We start from the raw sequence: 16,048 nt of genomic DNA on the forward strand, positions 1-16,048 counted from the left end.
AAAAAAAAAGCTCATACAGTCTCCTTTCCATTATAACATAGATACAATGGTGCATTCATCAGGCTACATTCAGTGCTAATTTCTCTTAAGGCAACGTGCTCCATTTCACTCTGTCTGCCTTTAAAAAGCCACCCCCCCCCCTCCTCCTCATCCATCCATCCCTCCCACCTCATCCCCCCTCCACCCCCCCACCCCCATCTCCTCTACTTCCTCCTGTTCAGCAAAATGCTGATATGTGCGTAAGAGTGCTTATTTTTCTCATCCATTACCAGATTAATTAAAGTGTGGCTGTTGCCAATGCCCAGACGGATCCTCAATACTTCAAATGAGCTTAATCACCATGCACTGCCTAATCTCGCACTAATTTAAAGAATTGCCTGGAACATACTGATGACTGGACTCCCCCAATTTTCAACCAGTAAAGCTTTATCTGGAAAATACCCTCGTGCTGACTAGTTCCACTCCACGCTCTACTGTATTTCATGTGGAGGAGAGCTATTTGACAGGGCTTTTCCTTTGGATACAGTGCTTAAAGATTTCGCTGTGTTCTGTGACATGTAATGCTCCCAGTGCATGAGGAAAGGCTTGTGTTCTGTTAAGATAGTGCACCATAAAGTATATATATATATATATATATATATATATGTGTGTGTGTGTGTGTGTGTGTGTTTGTGTGTGTGCACGCCAAAGCAAAGCATTCTTGTAGCTCTTTGTTGTCCACATGTCATGATGGATTTGGTCATCGGCAGCAGTGAGTGAGGCTGACACGAGAGCATGCAGTATGCCTCCAGGAAAACACAAGCTCAGCCTATTGTGCCTTTTTTCACAGCGCTCGTTCCACACTGCAACACCCCACTGTCTAATGTGCAGCGCGCTCACTGTGGAAGAATGCAGATTTAATCAAAACCTGCATGCTTAAATCACATTACTCCTCAAGTGATACGCCATTTTTCATCCTCTGTCATTCATTTTGATTAATTGGTGCTTTATCGGCTCGTTAATTGTTTATCATTGTGTGTTGTTTTAGTATTCCCATGGCTAAATAATCTAAATGGGTGCTTATTCAAATGCATATGATGCTTCCAGGCTACTTTATCAACTAATTCCATGGGGGGGGGGACATACCCAATTGGTATCTTTTAAACCATAAGATAAGAGAATTAATGCATTATTAATGGTTTAATTATTTTTTGTTGCAAACAGACATCAAATCATGCTAATTTGAGTGGTTTGAATCCAATTGTTTGAATTTTAACCACTTTTCCTGCATACCTGGAGAGTGGCAGCTGATGCCCACAGTGCCTAGAAGGGTCTCAGCACTCTGACCCACAATCCTCTGCTACTGTGTAACACCGAGTCCGCAGAGAGAGCTATTAATCCTCTCCATACTCCCAAATCAGCCGGCTCATATTTGCATAAAGATATCAAAGAGACTGAAGGGGAGCAGCACGGGGCTTAGGGTACATACACTGCAATCTGCTTCTCCTTCTCTGTCTGCTTAACAATTTTTCCCCTCTTCTCCTCTCACCTGTTTCTCCTTCATTTTTTCCATGCAGTTTCCAAACAGCGAGAGGTGATCCCTGGAGTCCTTTCTGAGGGTGCATGTGCTCGTACAATAGCATGAGGATAGATTTGTTTAAAGTGGCAAATTGCCTGATTCATCAGCAAGGACAAAACCCCTATTGATGCCATCCATCTCTGACAATTGAAAAGCCCCCCTGAATAAATCATTCATCCTGCTGTCAGTTAATGTAACGTGCGAACAACATGCATGCACAAGACACTTAATGGATCCCCGATGGAGGGGAAATAGCAAGGAATCGACCCGTTTCAGCAGCACTTGTGTTTGTGTGTTTGAAGGGAAGGAGGTGAAGGGGGGGAGTGTGCGTGCATGTGTGTGTGTGAGAGTGTTTGCAGAGGAGAATGGCATTGGCCTTGTCTTTGGTTTATGCGTGGCTGACCATGTTCAGGCCTGAGGGCAGCACAAGAGAGAGAGAGAGAGCAGGGTCACATTCTGCTGCTGCTGCTGCTGCTGCTGCTGGTTAGAAGCCCACTGGATCGCCCTTGCTGAGCTGCAAAGACCCCCAAGGCTCATGCAGAGGGGTAGAGGAAGAGGAGGGGGCACAGGCAGGACAGGGGACAAGAGTATGTGTGCATGCTCTCTCTCCTCCTCCCCCTTATAAGCACCATCTGCTACCCTACTACTGAGCCACCCAGGATGGGGCCTGAGGAGGGGGTGCTGCAGGGTAGATAGGACTTTAAGTAGCCCCTTTCATGTGCTGCAGGATCCTGTGCAAAAAAAAAAGGATACACATAACCAAGAGAGTGCGGTTGCAACACTGGACATTAGATCCTGATTAACACGATGTGGAAACTGTAATGGGCTGTGTAGACTCCTGCTGAGATCGAGGATAGAATTACAGAGGAAAGGCCTGCACACAGTAACCCTGCTTTTACAATAAGAGCCTTTCCTTGCACCGGTCCTTTACAACAGCCACTGGGGGAGGCATTGATGATTGTTCATTAGCAAACTCAGTGGGAGCTCGCACTCGACCAACCTGCAGAAGATCCCGGATTAGAAGATGCTCTTGCCTGCAGCCAAACCTACGAGTGAAATCAGAGATGCAGCATCAACTTGACGCTGATGAAAAAAAAGAAACCAGAGTTCTTTTGTTTGTAAACAAAGGAGTGTTTATTACATGGGGTGCAAGCACACTTGCTTGAGTTCTTTCCCCCCTCTACGGTTGCATGTGTGAGAGAGAGAGCACACAGAGCCTTAAGTCATTAATGTTAATGTGTGTGTGCATCCCTCGCTATTCCCCGCGTGGCTCTATATATAGGGCTTTAATGATAGCCAGCTCGGGGAGATGAGAGTAGTGAATTAATAAGCCTCGGTAGAAGATCTTCTGCACTGTCTCTAGACAATGCAGAGACTCTCTGTGGAAAAGTAGCAGAGATGAGATGTGAAGAGACTTTTTTTTTTCTCTTTCATTTCTTTTTCTGCGTTTTCCACTCAAAGGCTGAAAATGAATTGATTTCTGGTAGAGGTGCAAATGGTTCCATTTGAGTTTGGATTTTTTTTTTTTGTCTCAGACCCATCTTGAAATTCTGAAGCGAAACTCTGATTTATTGATGAGTCCAGGGAGCAGCATAGCATGGGTCACACAATGATGAAAGGGGTTATAGGGTTCAATTAAAGATGAAACTGTACTGTCATCAAACCAGGAGCAAATAATAATAGGTGTATGGTAAGGCAGAGCCAAAGAGCAGCAACAATGGCAGAAATAAATCAGTGGTCATTTGTGACTTGTCATATCTCCAAGCTCTTTCAAAAGTAGTGATAATATTTTCTCTCTCTATCCTGGCGTTACCTGCAGTCAGTGTGACTCAAGGACAGGACCCCTCCCCGTGTTTCCGCTCCTGTGATGCTAAGCCAGATGAGCCAGCGTCCAACCAGACAGGGTGAGCCGAGGATAAGATGCCCTAGTTGCTAGGAGTGATTGACTGTCCCTGTCTCCTCTGGGAGCGTTTGTGTGTGTGTGTGTGTGTGTGTGTGTGTGTGTGTGTGTGTGTGTGTGTGTGTGTGTGTGTGTGTGTGTGTGTGTGTGTGTGTGTCTGTGTCTGTGTCTGTGTGTGTGTGTGTGTGTGTGTGTGAAGTGAGGACAACACGCAGCTCCCTGGTTCCCAGAGCCTTATGACACGTTGCGTATTGTCCCTCAAGCTAGAGCAGCAACAGACCGGCTCTCAGTGTTCTGGCGACTGGGTGTCAAATTTGTAGCCTAACTGTTAGCATCATCAAACCTCTCAGATATGTGCACGAGGGCAGCTGTGGAGCTTATTTGGTTCATTGGAATTTTGTCATATTTTTATTTTAGGACACTTTAATATCAGCGCAAAGCTGCGGCATAATAACTTTCTTTACTTGTGTTCGAGGAAAAGAGCATGATGATGTACATTAGTGTAAACATGCATAACCTAAGAATGCCTGAGCTGGCAAGAATGCTCATTTGTATCTGTGGCATATTATATAATAGGATACAGCATAACCAGAAATGTTACAAGAAATGAAAAGGATGTACAAATGTACAATATACAAGTAGAAAAGAACACAATGCAACATTTAAAGTAAAGAATTAAAGACTGATTAAAGATATTTTATATAAAAACTGAGTTCATTGATTGTAATATTAAAGCTCCAGTGAGGAGTTTTTAGCTGGTTATAAAACAGACTGAAATTAACAGTGATGCCTCTTTGTGACCCACAAAAACAAACTGGACAATCAGCAACAAGACAGACAATTTATAAACTGTAATTTTTAATGATTGAAACCACTGCGAAGAGGCTAGGTGCCAGACCAGATGATTGACAGCACATTGAGAAAAAGCCTATTGAAGTCAGGAACACTCCTGTCAAAATAATTAATTATTTGTAGCAATAAGTTAGATTTAGGGGTATGGCTCTGTTCTGGGAGCTCCCTGCCCTTTCATGTGCCTAGGTAAGGCAAGGCAAGTTTATTTATAAAGCACCATTCATACAAGAGCAATTCAAAGTGCTACCTACATGGAATGTAGCCTTGTACAAAGAGAGCACAGTTTACTGAAGTCAAATTCCTTGTGTGTTCAAGCATACTTGGCGAATAAAGCTGATAAAGCTGATTCTGAATGCAAAAGCCTGAGGTGGGAAGAGCACACCTCCCCTCTCTTTCATGTGACATATGACATTAGTAAAATCAGACGCAGCATAAAAGTGAACCTGGGGTGGAGATGGGTTGCAGGAGAAGCAGCAAGTGGAGGCAGGATAAAGCGGTTTAAATAGAATGCCCATTTTGCTATCTACTAATTGGATGTGTAGATGTTGTCAGCTTATACACAGGACAAGATCAGCAAAGAGATAAAGTGTAACACTTTATCCACAGGGGGCGCCAAAATCAACGCAAACAGAAAGTTCCTCACAAGAGCTTTAAAATTGGTCAGTTATAACAGGAAGGTTATGAAGTGACTGATTTCCTGGTTGATTAAATGAAAAGTAAATGGCTAGTCTATGAGACAGCACTCAAAATTGGTTAGCTGAATGTGGCTAATGTTGGTGGAGCTAGCACAATCAGCCTTCAGTCCTCCTTGCAGGGTGATTTCCTGGTGCATGTTCTGGTTACATATTGCTCCAGTTGAGTGGTTATATGCCAGTTTAACCAAACACAGATGCCATCTGTCATTAGTGCTTGTTTACATCAGGGTAGTAGAGCATTATAGCATTATGGTAGTAGTCATTAACCAGAGCTGCAGTCCTAGCCAGGGAGTAGCTGCACTATAGCTCAAAAACAACATGTGATTGTCATTTTAGGGACTAGAATTAAAGAAATATCAAAAGTTATTAAACTGACCTGTAAATGTGGTGCTACAGAGGGTGAATTATGGATAACATGCTGTTCATATGTGAAATATGCAAACAGCAGTGATGGGAAGTTTGGCTCTTTTCAGAGAGCCGGCTCTTTTGACTCAGCTCCCAAAGATGAGCCGGCTCTTTCGACTCCCGAAAGGCTCTTAATTTAGGATCTTTTGTAGCCGTATATTTTACCTTAGCTTTGCAAAAACTAATGGTTTGTGTTGAAAACCCTTTTAGGTACAGTGTCTTTATGAGAAGCCTTATAATTGTCCAATGTTGTGCATTTATTCTGTTACAAAACCATTCTTACTTTTGTTTAGTACTTTAATCAAACTTTTTTATTGCAAAAAATAATATATTAATATTAATAATATATTATTAATGTCTTCAGTGCAGGTTGGCATTGAGAAAAATCAGATGCCTCAGCTTGGATGGGCTGATCCGATTTCTTACCAATCAAAACTAATTTCTGCTGTGAGCAGAGCTGGGCTGAGCACTGTGAGAGCTAAGAAAGGAAAAAACTGGGATCCGGCTCTCTCTCTCGATGCGAGCCGGCTCTTCTGATTCACTATAAAGCATCGGCTCTCAGAGCCGCAGTTTTTGATCATGATACATCACTAGTAAACAGTACTTTTCTCCATTATTAGATTAAGCCTCATTTTTCCTCATCAGGCATGTGAGAGTTAATGGATAATTGAAGGCCATGCTCCAAAAAGAAAAAGAAATTGCATCACTACAACTTAATCTTACAATTTGTGAAGGCACACTCATTTTTACAGCACCTTCAATATAAAATGACTCAAATTAGTTTAAAAGGCCTGAAGACAAGATCTAAAAGGAACACAAGTCAATACTAACAGATACTGTCAAATGTATCAGCCGTTAAACAAGATAAAAATAAACTGAGTGAATGAATAAATCTGATAAATCAGTGAAGTTAAAAAACCCAGTGCAGTTACAGATTTAACCGAGTAGTCCCAAACGTTCGTGTATAAAAGGAAAAAGGCAAAGAGAAAAGTTCTGAGCCTTTCGACCGCCTCTCAGCATGAGTTGGCAGTTGGCTTCAGGCTGTTGAATTATGGACCATTTTGTGAACGCCTACCTAACAGCCCAAAACTGAATGCTTTTACTTACCACCAGGAAACATCTCAATATTAACTTTTTTCTTTTTTAACATGTGTCCAGTTGTTATCCCTCTGCAGTGAGAGAGAACACTGTTATGTTTTTATGGAGCGAGTGTTTTAGCATGTTGTGATCTTTTTACAGCTTTTCTGAAGAGCTGGCTGCCCTTTTCGGGTTTTTTTTTGTACCAGACTAACAAATCTGTTGTCCAGTATAACTCTCATGTCCAAACTGAATCAGCCCCCTGCAGAGGTCACGACCCCTCTCCTGTTCACTTAAGTCAGTGATTTTGTGGCAGGAGCCCTTAATCCAGACAAAACGGAGAGCTGTTGTTTTTTTGTAGTCGGCGCCTCTCCAGGCATCTGCTCACTGCCATTAACATTCACCCGAGCAAAGTCACATTCAGACGCTAATCAATTGATCAATATTTGCTCCTCTGTTGCATTTAGTGCAAAATGAGTCTAACAATTTATAACGTGGCGGACTGCTGTGTTTGCTAATATGCACAGTTAGTCCTCAATGGTTCAGCAGTGGCCGATGACGCAGATATGAGTAATGTGGCTTTTATTTTGAACGCGGTTTAACGTTACAAGTTCTTACTCTTTGTTCCAGCCTGATATTATTTGAGTGAAAGAGAAGACCAGGTTGGACAGATCCTCACCTGTTTGCTTTGTGCAGACCATCTGTCAAGGACACGCTTTACAATACTTAAATCTGTTGCTAGCAGCCATAAACACAGGGAGGAAATGGAGCCAGTGGGGGGAAAGAAGGGAATAAATCTATGCTAAAAAGCAAACATTTATCTGAATTCATCTTGTTTTTGCAGAAACATGACAACAAAAGGCCTAAAGTGAGCAAAAGCAGCACCAAAAAGAGCAAAAAAGGCTGCCACACACTCCGTCTTCTGCCAGGTATTTGAGCCTCATTCTGCTTTTACCACAAGAAGCCTTTCTTCCTGGCCTCCCACCGACAGCAGCCCCACCAGCTCTTAGTTTTTCAAAGAAGCCTTAATCATTTTAATATGAAAGCTGTTAAGTACCCCCAATAATCACTTTGATGAAATAGAGGACATTTTAAACACATACACCCCCCACCTCATTTCAGCTTTTCACCCCTGCCTTTCATCATTCTTTTCATCATCCCAGCTCCATTGACTAATGCTGGATCCTGATACACCATGTAATTTACAAGCTTTCAGCCCTTTCCCCCCCAACTTCATCTCCATTCATCTCTAGCTTTGGCTTTGTCTACCTTTTTCTAATCAAAGTGACCAATCTGGTCAATTTTGTCTCGAGGTTTTCACCCCACTTTGACAAAAGAAGTCAAAAGAATAGATCATATGTTGGATTCTGACTTCTTGGCGGGCGAAACCACCCAATGAATTTCAATCATGTTGCTCTGCGTTCCGAATCTCTTTTTAGTCTTTCTGCCTGCTCTGTTCAAGAACACAACATTTTGCTAAGAATTCATCAAAATATAAAATCCACCAAACGCATCACGTCACATTAAAATCTCTTTTTTTTTTAGCACCAGCTGCTGTCCAGTGAACTGTCCCACCAAACCGAAGAGTAAATTCACCTAGTTTAAAAGTTCGCTCTGAAGCAGCTCGAGCTCCTGCAGAATCTAGGACAAGGTTTGTCTTTATCTGCAGACCTTAACTGGAGCAAAAGTAACAGTGACAAAGTTGGAATATAGGCTGATATCCTGTTGCAAAATCTCAGTTTTCTCAACATTTGGCTGAAGATAAAGAGGTCAGTGCGGTGTTTTCGATTTCACCACATCTTGACATACGAATCGATGTCATGTTTGTAAGGAAAGCAGACTGTTGGTGATGGTGTCAATCTTGAGCCGTTTTCACACATGAGATTTTCAGGCTAAATTTAGGACACGCAGGCCCGGAAATTTTCAGGAACTTTGATCCTCACAGTAGACTTTCTCTGTCGAATGCGCTCTAACAACTCCATATATCATCAATTACACGTGTATATAAGGGTTATTAATGTTAAGTAGGAGGAAGCACATCAATTACAACAATGTTAACATGTCAAAGGAAGGAGAGGATTAAACGAAACAAGCCAAAGAGCAAAGCTTTCCCTCTCTGAGTGATATTTAGAAATCAAGTGATGCACAGCTTTGATCGTGTTCAGAGACACTCGTACCTCTTAAATCCAATCTAGCGTGTTACCTGAATGACAGTGTTAGAAACCAAGTATTGCAAATGAGTCCTCGCTGACTTATTTATCACCTCATGTGTTACCTTGGTATCTCACTCTCTGCCTTTTGGCAGTTGCACTGCCTTGTGGTTTATTTATACCACATCTCATCATTTATTAAAAACTCAGTCAGTGGGGCAGGCGAAAGAGCATTAGGGAGTGAAGTCGACAGGCTGCTCGGGAATCATCCTCCCCGCGTGCCAAGTGGGGCTCCTCCTGCCCTCCTCGCGCCTCACATGGAGCGCCAAAAAAGCCTGCGGAGCCTCAAAGACAAAGGGAGGAAGGACCGACGGAGGTGCCAGTGAGTGCGGGTCGTCTAAGGAAAATTTAAACCCCTCCCATCTGATATTAAAGGCACAGACGGTTTACAAGAATTTGGGTTCTGGGTATATGAATTTTTTGGAAGAATGCATTTGTCCTCCTTGAGGGGTTTGCAGTCACTGGCATCAGATGAGAAGCCAAGTGTGAGCCAGACAGACAAATGACTGCATCTGCTCTGGCAGGAATATAAAAACTATAAAGCATACAAAGAAGTCTCCAAGTCACCATAAAAATCAGTTGACATTTATTGTAGGCCGAGTATCCTGGACAAATGGAAAAGCTCAAGAAGTTGGGATTGAGCTAGAGCGTATAAATTCTCATGCTGGATGCTGTGTTTCACTATTGTGCATGTCACATTATGATGATAATCTGTGCAAGTGGAATGGAAGTTATCCCAAAACTCCTTTTTTTATCCCCAAAATACGACCTTGCAGAAAGTTATTTGGACCACCAAAAAGTCTTCACACATGTTCCGCACTTCTGAAAATTTCAAAACATTCAACAGATGGGGTGCATATGTGAAAGATTTCTATCTCATCTTTATCCAGACTTATATTTAGATAGCTCCCTTGTATGCACGTGAAGTCAAGTTTGACTGCAGCAGGTAACGCTCAGAAACATTTACCACAAGTAAGTGGGTGGAGTTATGTTGCTCAGGTAAAGCAGGGTTTAAAGCCTCTTTACGTCCCCCCTCCGTTTCCATTGTTATATCCTCTATTGATGAAACAGTCACTATCACAGTTGCCTTTTTCTCTTCCTGCATGCCCTACCGGCCACTATGTGCACGTGTGAAAGGAAATCCTGAAAATATCAGGGTTTTATGTCTTGTAATTATTTTGAAAACATGATAATAATAGTAGTAATAATAATAGTATTAATACATTTTATTTAAAGGCGCCTCATCTGATGATGAGCTCATCTGTGAAAGTGCCTGAGCTATCTCAATGGCGTGATGCCACCAGCACCAAAATATGCTTTCTCTTGATCTGGTTGAAGTGACCCTGTCATGATCTGTGCATTCCTCTCCATGCCTCCTTCCATTGTCCAAGTATCAGGAAGACAGACAAAGCACAATAAAAATTCTTAAAATTTCCCAAACATCAATGAGAAAGGACAGACCCTGCGGTAACCCCTTTGAGGAATGTCTCACCAGTGTTAGACGCTGTGTGGAGAGATGGCGGGAGAGCTGGACCACCCAAAGACGCCAGCAGTCCCTCTGCAGTCCTGAGCAACAGCTTGTTTCTATTTAAACACAAGTGCAATATGGGATACTGGGAGGCTGTAACAGTGCCAGGAACAGCCTCATTCTGCAATGCAAACATGTCACTGGATCGCTTCTAATAGCTTGTTACTCCTGACAAGGCAACACACCATGCAGATTTGACTAAATCTCGGTGTTCAAGACTTTGGCTCTGTGGCTCTGTTGACTCACAGTAAGACAGTTCAGAGTTCTCTGGTCTTTTTGGGTGCATGGGTGTTGTTAACTTGTTCCTTGTACTTAACAGGTGTGAATGTTTTTAGTCTGTTTGTCAAAACTCATTAAGGACCAGAGCCCTGCATGTGGAGGTGTTCTCCACATGGGTAACTCATATTTCATATAAATGTGATCAGATTTCAAAAACAGGACAGCAGTCAGAATTTTACTTTTCTGATCTAGTTACATATAAAGCCAACAAAGAAGCCTTTTTGGCACATAAAATACATAAAGGAGGAGATTACATCTCATACAGTATGGCATCAAAAACTCACCAATACACAGAACAATACAAACAATACAATGACAACCCAACATTTGGCAAATCGCCAAAATCAGACATTCAACTCAGATTTCTGCGCTTCCTATTAGGATTTCACAATGACGCCCAGGGACTTTTTTTGTAGGTCTTGGGATGGTAGGTATGCCAAAAAAATAATTCAGGCATGTAGGTGAAAGTAGCTTTGAGGGGCTGGCCTTTTAAGTCATTAGGGGGCCCTGTGGAGCGGTATTGGCACAGAAGCAATGAATTCCTAAATTTTATGCCATGAGTGACTTTGGGACAAATTTTGGTGAGTTTTGGGCCTTGTTGATGCATGCAAATTTTACTTTGAAGCGGCGGAAGAATCCTAGCAATCCTTTGGGATACAATAGGGCCTCGCTGCCACTGTGTGTCAGTGCTCGGCCCTAACAAGGAAGAATCCCTGTTACACATCAAAAACACAGATAAAACAATTTAAATAAATAAATAAATAAGAGACAGCATCCAAGTCTTACAGGCCTGCACATCACACATCACCAACACCAATGTATGTACTATAATCAAAGCAACTCAACAGCAAGTCAGTTATTAACGCCTAACTGTGATCTACCAAGCCTTTCCTTACAATGGCTGCCAGTCTAGGACTAATATATTCCAAGAACAGGAACTGTCAGATATTCCATAGATATCATATCAGGAATAACCATGTGCCACCCAGTTATTGTTGGAGTTCTGCAGTCAATCCATCTTAGCAATGCATATTTTCTTACATTAAAATACCTGTAAATGTATACTTTTGCAAAGTGCATGTACACAACGGATTTGCAAATGTATTGCATTAATTTGGCTGGACACTGAGTAGTTTTTTTTAAGGGTTTCTTTGTTTGTTGGTTTTCCGATTCCTCTGTGTATTCAGCTACAGTTGTTTGTTGTGTTGTGTCATGGGTGTTGTTGGTCTGATTTCTACAGTCAATGACAGGGACAATCAATGTAGGATGGTCCAAACAATTTACATCAGGGTAGCTGTAAAAAAAAAGAAACAAAGCCAATTTGAAACACATGCAAAAAGTCCAAAATTGATGTGACAAAAATGGGCTGCAGTGCTGCAAAACACTGAAACAACTACAGATTAAAGAAAGCAGGAAACACACTGCAAATGCATAAACAATGCAAGTCAAAAACACATAAACTCAGAAAATAACTGCACTTACTCTATTACTCTCACTTCTATAGGTATAGGAAATGAGGATTGATGACCAAATGTGTGTTGCTTCCCCTTTAAGCATTTTTTTGAATCCACTGGCTGCCATCTGATATCAATAGAACCACCAGGAGCAATGGCCAGTGTAGCCAACAGTTAGCAGTAAAGGACTTCTGGCCAATTCTTCTTTTCCTGTGTGTTACTTGGTTTACATTGCAGGTAGCAATTTGAGAAGCAATAATGGAGCTGATGTGAGACGCCATATCAGATCGAACACCAGCTGTAGTTAGTTGCATGTGTCTGTTTAAACAGATTAATACAAGCTAAATTGCCATTAGATGATTGTTGAAAGGAGCTGGGATTGTATTATGGTGGTTTACGTTCACCACAAAGGCTGTCGTACAGCTAGTGCTGATAAAAGGCTAGTGGACAACACTGTTCAGGCTACAAATGGAAACAATGCACTTCCTTTCCAAAACCTGGTCCTGCTGCCACAGATTATGCTCTTTATTCAAAATCTGTAAACCCAAATTTATTTCGTACATACACCATCATTCAGGTTGATTTAATGTTTATGTACAGTATTCATTTTTATTTTTTTTTGCATTGGTGGTATGATGTTGAGTTCAAAGCCTCCAGAAAATCCAGCTTTAGCCATTTGCAGCACCTGCAAAAAAAAACAAACACTATAACGTACTCTACATCAATATTTATTGATACTGTATCTACCCCCCCTATAGATCTGACCCAAGAACAGTCATATAAATAACCTGGATGCAACACAAGTGCTCCAGTTTTCTCTGAGATATGAACACTTTCTACACACAGAAATGTATTTTATTGGAAAAAGTAGAAAGAACAAAAAAAGCTGTAATCACAACCGCAATTTCCACATGTATTTGGCTTGAGATCAGCAGCACAGCCCGGACAGTTAATCTGAAATGTATTCAAAGCCTAAAACAAACTTTGATTATGTAATTGGAGCTCAGCACTGGTGTGACCTTTGGTTGACTGTGTCCTTTGGACACTCAGAGCACCTGGCTGCGAGCTGCTGACTCACCATTTAAGGCTTTGTTTCCCTGTGGTCTTTTACTGACTGCTGCTCCTCTGCAGGAGCAATCAGCTATCAGGACGCACGGTGAGATAAGAGGCCTGATATAGATAACACAGTGACAGAACTAGATAATCACTTGCTGGTTGAAAAAAAAAAAAAATCTGAAATGTGAGTTTTTTTGTAAAATATTGAGTCCTAGCTGGAGGAAAACATGAAAGCTGGTCTGTAAATCATAACCCTTTTTAATGGCTGGGGATATTTAAAGCAGGTTAAAGGTGGTGTTGCTGAAGAGATAATTAAAACAACTAACCTGGTAATGCATTCATGCTGGAGGCAGTCTGCACAGAACCCTGTTTTGTCCTAATGTATGGAGGCTCAGGTGCTCCCCCTTTGATCTGTGTGAATAGAGCAGCATCAAATAAAGCAGAGGGGGTTCTCAGGCTGGGTGTGCATGTGTGTATTGGTGTGTGTGAGTGATGAACGGGGAGTAATCTCATCTAAGTAAATAATTGAACATGCAGTAGTTCTGCAGCCTGATGGATCTGTCATCCCCTGCATGAATTGCCACACTAACATTTCAATAATCACCAGTTAGCACTGTATAGGTGTGCATTACGATTTATCTGGAGTGTCACTCTGTTTCAGCGCTGCATTTATGGGCTGTTGAAACAGGACATGATTCAGAAAGGCCTGCAGTGTTTTCCCTGCAAAACATGAATGTGAGTGCATGAGCCGAGACATTATCAGTCCCCTCGCTGTAATTGAGAAAGCTCTCCATGTTATATTTACATTTACAGCCATAGGTAGTGCAATGTTAAAGTGCGACATTGACATAAATAATGTCACCTTATTATGTAAACAACATAAACTGTGTCTGAGAAATGTTGCAGTATATTCATTTTGCAAATATAAACCACTTGAGCACTCAGGGGGGAGCAGGAAGCACAAAAAGCCACCATTGTAGAGACAAAGATTCTTTTCGAAGTAACAATTCCTGCAGTGTAAATGTGCTTTCCACTGTACATAATTGGTGGTGATCTCAGATAGGAAGCCAGTGAGGGATTATGTCTTTGAATGAACATTAGTGACTCATTCCTGTTTGCTGGAAAGATGCTAATAGTCATCTCCTGCTCTGGTTATCTAACAGGGTGTTAAAAGAAGCTTTTGCCTGTGCAGAGGAAGCATGACTTACAAATCAAATCAAAATCTAGAGTTGTTCCGATGTCTGTGACACCCTGAAATGAGAATTAGTATTCACAGGTCTACCATTCAATGCATCCATCTAGTATCATACTTTAATACTTACTAAAAAAGTGGAAAAGTGGAACTGATCTCAGGCAAATTATCCCGTGACAAGATCAAACACAGGGGCAGAGACAAGGGGTGGCCACCCCTGAACTCTGATTGGCCACCCTGAAATCTTTAACCATTATTGGCTATTTGCCTTTTTAGGAGCAGTACTTATATTGAAATCTACTATTTGGGTTGTGTTTCGGCAGGCTGCTCGTAGCTTCTTTCTATTTAAATGTGCAACATTTTAATTGTTGGCACTTTGTTCAATTGTTGTTTTTAAAGTCTCTAAAGAATTGAGTTCAGCAGATTTAAATTTTGCTCTGCTGTTTAGTTTCCTTTTAAAGTTAAAACTTTATGCAACACTTTTTGGATTCTTTGCTATTAGAAGTTAAAGTAAATGATGATTAGTGGACATAACACTCCCAGGTTTGGTGTAAGCTCCTAATGCTTACCACAACTGGCCATCCCAACAAAATGATCAGACAATGGCTCAATGCTTGTAGGGAGTTAATGTTAGCCAAATCTCACAAAACTTCAGCAATGAATGAGTTCATTTTCTAATTGCACTGATATCAGTAGGATCAGTACAAGTATTTGCTCAAATCTGGATACAGGTTTGGTATTTGGTGAGGATAAAAGTAATCTCTGAAAATATCACAGTCTCCTCTTGTAAAGTGTTTGACAGCAATACTTTGCATAGTTTCTCTAAGTCTCAACATATTTTATCATACCAAATAAAGTCTCTCATTCTGTTTTTTAAATTAAGTGGAGTCTAACACTTCAGTTCAATTTCCACCATTGCATGGAGAGGATTATACACTCAGCACCAGGGCTGTATTAGTACCCCCAGGGACCCCTGGGCTCTGAGGCTCATGTACCCCTCACATGCAGGTACGCACACATACACAAACACACACACACACACACACGCACGCAGGCACGCAGGCACGCACGCACGCACGCACGCACGCACGCACGCACGCACGCATGAACGTTAGCTAGCTGCTCATCCTCCATCTCTTCACTTTGTTCTGCTTTTTTGAAAAAGCCACTTATAAGCGAGACGTTTTTTATTACTGTTGCGTCTTTCTTGTCTTTTTATTTTTCTTTCTTTCTCTTCGCCGCTCCGCTGGGCTTTTGGATGTCCATTTTCTGTCACTTGGCGAGTTTTCCTGCACTTCTTTCTGATACATTTTTTTAAAACTTCAATTACACATGATTGACTCGCTAGGCTGTCGCTGAGCACAGTTATGCTTCAGCAACGCCCTGTTTTACTCTAAAACACATGCACACATCTTAACTGATAGTGGGTCAGGTAACATGTTATGTTATTACATTTTTAATACAGACTTTTCATGAGAAACATATTTATTACAACCTATAAAGTGTATTGCAGTTTGCTAATTAATTCGAACATGTAAAAGTAAAAATACAAAAAAAAGCATGAAAGTAGAAAAGAAGAAATAGTTATACAAACATACAAAAAAAGAAACAGTTATACAAAAGAAACAAAAGCAGTGAAACAATTTACTTGACATGTGCGAAAAGGAAGAAGTTAAAACTTATCTAATCCTACCACTATATTCACTATTTTCTGCCATTATACTAGTGCCCTCCCACAAGTCAAATCTTCATATTTACACTGATAAACAAAAGTAAACCGCTCGTGATTCTCAATACTTGTCTTCCTCCCTGTACCTCATGAAAATGACTTCTTTATACCTC

The 16,048-nt window shown here is 41.3% G+C and overlaps 1 long non-coding RNA gene across 3 annotated transcripts in view; it reads left to right on the forward strand.

The window, feature by feature from the left end:
• LOC117828691 overlaps window positions 1-7,413 on the forward strand; it is a 72,172-nt gene extending 64,759 nt beyond the window's left edge. The window contains exon 4 of one of the 3 annotated variants that reach the window (XR_004634480.1): window positions 7,332-7,413. This is a non-coding gene — a long non-coding RNA (uncharacterized LOC117828691). Of the gene's footprint in view, window positions 1-1,556; window positions 1,712-3,377; window positions 3,460-7,331 lie in introns of those variants that run through there. The other 2 variants (XR_004634481.1, XR_004634479.1) reach the window with 2 other exon arrangements.
• The last annotated feature ends 8,635 nt before the right edge of the window (window positions 7,414-16,048 follow it).

Source organism: Notolabrus celidotus, chromosome 17 (genome assembly GCF_009762535.1).
Source record: "Notolabrus celidotus isolate fNotCel1 chromosome 17, fNotCel1.pri, whole genome shotgun sequence".
Classification (NCBI taxonomy): Eukaryota; Metazoa; Chordata; class Actinopteri; order Labriformes; family Labridae; genus Notolabrus; species Notolabrus celidotus.